The sequence below is a fragment of the Macrotis lagotis genome, chromosome 3, assembly GCF_037893015.1.
Source record: "Macrotis lagotis isolate mMagLag1 chromosome 3, bilby.v1.9.chrom.fasta, whole genome shotgun sequence".
In the NCBI taxonomy this organism is placed as follows: Eukaryota; Metazoa; Chordata; class Mammalia; order Peramelemorphia; family Peramelidae; genus Macrotis; species Macrotis lagotis.
Genome location: NC_133660.1, coordinates 243,791,073 through 243,794,412, shown reverse-complemented (window position 1 = coordinate 243,794,412; position 3,340 = coordinate 243,791,073).

Genomic DNA, 3,340 nt, shown 5'->3' with positions numbered 1-3,340 from the left:
GTAAATGGAAAAGTTAGAGTCAGACTCCAGTGGTGTTGAATTAATCTCGGAACTTTCTATCAGAAGGATTAAGCTTTTACACTAAGAATAATGGGGAAAGCTTTCTGATTGGTATTAGAGATTTTACCTAAACTATTCACTGTCTGTGATGGCAATTCACATCATCAATGTGAGTCAGCCTATCTACCCCTAAGCCCCTAAGATTGCTTTTATAAAACTTCTTAGAATCATATACCTATAAAGTAATTTAGACTTTCAGTTAAGTCAGGATAGGAGTAGGAAGGATCCCAGGAAGTGGGAAAAGTTATTTCTGATAGCCCCAACACATAGAATTTTGTTTATCTAGTTGGGGGGTGGGGGTGGAGCAGGGACTGGGAAAGAGACAGTGTGAGAGGTTTGCAAAGGACCTGGATTCAGATCCTAGCCCTGCTGCTTACTATCTGTGAGTCCATGGATAAATTAATTTATGTGTTTGGGACAACTGTAAAATGAGTGGGTTAGATAAAAATGACCATTAAGGTCCTTCTAATTCTACAGCCCGAATCCGAAATAAAGTGAATCATGGTTTTAAGAACTGTAAAATTAGAAAATAAAATTTGAGTCATTGCACCAGAGAAAGTTTATTTAGCTTACCACATCCTCTCCCCAAAGCTAACCTGACTTCTTGGTGACTATATACATATATATATATCCGTATATATATATATGTATATATATGTGTGTGTGTGTGTGTGTGTGTATCTTTATAACATTTATATATTTATTTTTATATTTATATTTAAGGTTACCTAGCTACTATACATGGGACCTGTTTCTCCCCCCCCCCCCAATATTAGACATAGTTTTAAAATTCTTTATCTGGTACTTAATCATTATAAAAATGTCGTGCAATACATGAATGGCTTACGAAGAATGGGAAAGTTGATTTAACTTCAGTTAGGAAGATGATACATAGTATGTTCTAAGTAGCTACAATTTGCCTTCTTTGAGATACAATGTGCCTTCTTTGAATTCTTTAACCACTCATTGGAAAACCCACTGGATACAATTTTAAGTCTAATACATCTGGCCACAAATTTATTTCACAAATAAATGTAGCATCAGTTTGCTACAGAAAGAGATCTGGTTTAAGAATACAAAGTTCAGATCTGCCTGTGGCTGGGGGGGGAAGGTCACTTTTTCCTTAATACCTTAAAGCTGGTTGGTCAGAGTAACCTCTTTATTTCAGTAAGGCTCAGAGTTTAAGTGACTTGCTCAAGTTCATACAGGAAATAAATAGGAGATCCAAGATGTCCCCAGAGCCCCAGCTCCAAATCAGATCTTACTTTGGCACCATACTCAACTTCCTCTACTACAAAATGAAAATGAACTAGATAATCTCTTTTTCCTTTTAGCCCTGGTGATCTTAAGATTCTCTGCAATGAAAAAAAAAGTTTCCTCAGTTCTAAATTCCAATTTAATAAACCATAACTAAATTTCCACAGATTCAATTTGCCCTATTTTGATTAGAAAAGGCATTAAGTTTTCACAGTTAAAACCAATTTTGTTCTTATTTAAGAACTATTTTATTCCATAGGACTTTAGTGTGTATTATTGTGCCATAGACTGGGTCCTGAAAATGGTCACTAGAAGAGAAATCCATTTTCAACCTGGTCTTTCCTGTTTCCTACAGAATGCTTCAAAAGACTTATGATCTGGTGAAAGGGGCCTTGAGCAACGAATCAAAACCTCTGGGTTTTAGTTCTGGTTCTTCCATGATTAAACAGGTCCTACCTTTCTGTGTTTTAAACTTCCTCTTCTGCAAAAGAGAGATAGTATCTACCCTATCTACCATTTGGGATTGTTGGAAGATTATAAGCATACTTTGATAGGTCAAAAGTCCAAAATACATTCAAGACATTAATTCTGTGCTTAATTGGGAGGCAAAGAAACTAAGAGTTTTAACTCTTTCCTTATCTAGGGAAAAACTGGTTAAAATTAAAAAGGAACAGAACACTAGTGAAAAAAAGGTTTAAAAATCAGCTCTACCCTATGTTGTACAGACCAAAAATATTCATACACTTAAACCTTGACTTGGAGTATCTGGAAGTGTTCAAATAAATGTACTAAATGTAATTACTGCAAAACTATATATCAGGTTGGCAAAAATTACTGCATTCTGCTTATAAATGTTTCATTTGCATATAACCCACCTACCTTTCTTTTTTTTAATCAGAGCAATATAAGAAGACGTTTGGTTCTCAGTAAGTAACTAGCAATTCATTGTCACTTAACAGAAGCCAATTGCACTGGAGTAGCAAGGCCAGGGAGTCTTTAGGTGGCTTATCGAGAAGAGATAACAAAATAAGAGAGGGTTACAGCATTAAGAGGAAGAGATCAAACTGAATGTAAAATGGTTGGCCCCTTGGATCTTAGGGAAGTTGAGCAATAGGAACTGACTAGAAAAACCAGAAACACCAACATCTAGAAGAGAGGAGAGAGAGGAAAAGGGAGGAAAGAGAGGGAAAGAAAGGAAAGAGGAGAGAAAGGAAGGGGGAGAGAGGAAAAGAGGGAGGGAGGGAGGAGGGAGAAAGGGTGAGGAAGAAACAGGGAGAGAGGAGAGAAGGAAAAAGAGAGGGAAAGGGGAGAAAGAGAAAGGAAGGAAGGGGGAAGGGAAAGGGAGAAAGAGAGGAGAGAGGAAAAGAGAGGGAAAAGGAGAGAAAGAAAAGAGAGAAAGAGGAGAGGAGAGAAAGGAAAAGGGAAGGGAAGGGGGAGGAAAAGAGAGACGAAAGAGAGGGAGAGAGAAAGGTGAGGAGAGAAAGAAAAAGAGAGGAAAAGGGAAGGGGAGGAAGAGAAAAGGAGAGGAGAGAGGAAGGGGAGGAAGAGAAAGGGGGAAAGGAGAGGAGAAGCAAAGAGAGGGAGAGAAGGGGAAGGAAGAGAAGGGGGGGGGAGAGAAGAGAGGAGAGAGGGCAGGGAACGAAACAAACTCCGGCATTTCTCCATCAACATCTCTAAAAGGTCGCACTGCCCTTCTCTGGACCTCGGGGTCCCCCTCGGTAAAAGGGGGGGGGAGGCCGCATGACCTTCACGGCCCACCTCCGGAGTGCGGCCGCCCGGAGGGGGAGGGGAGGAGGGAAGTCAGAAGTTGGCGGGTTTTCAACTTTAAACTCCCTCCAAGCCAAGCCCGGGTCTCCGGGAGCCAGCTCTGCGGGGCGCCCGCCCCTGGCCGCGGGGATCGGATCCCCCCCGTCCCGAACACCTAGACTCTGCGGAACCGGTGACAAAGGAGGCTCCCCGGGGGCCGCTGGCCGCCCCTGGCCGGGGGGCTCCCCGTTAGTCCGCCGGCGTGGGCCCCTGGGTC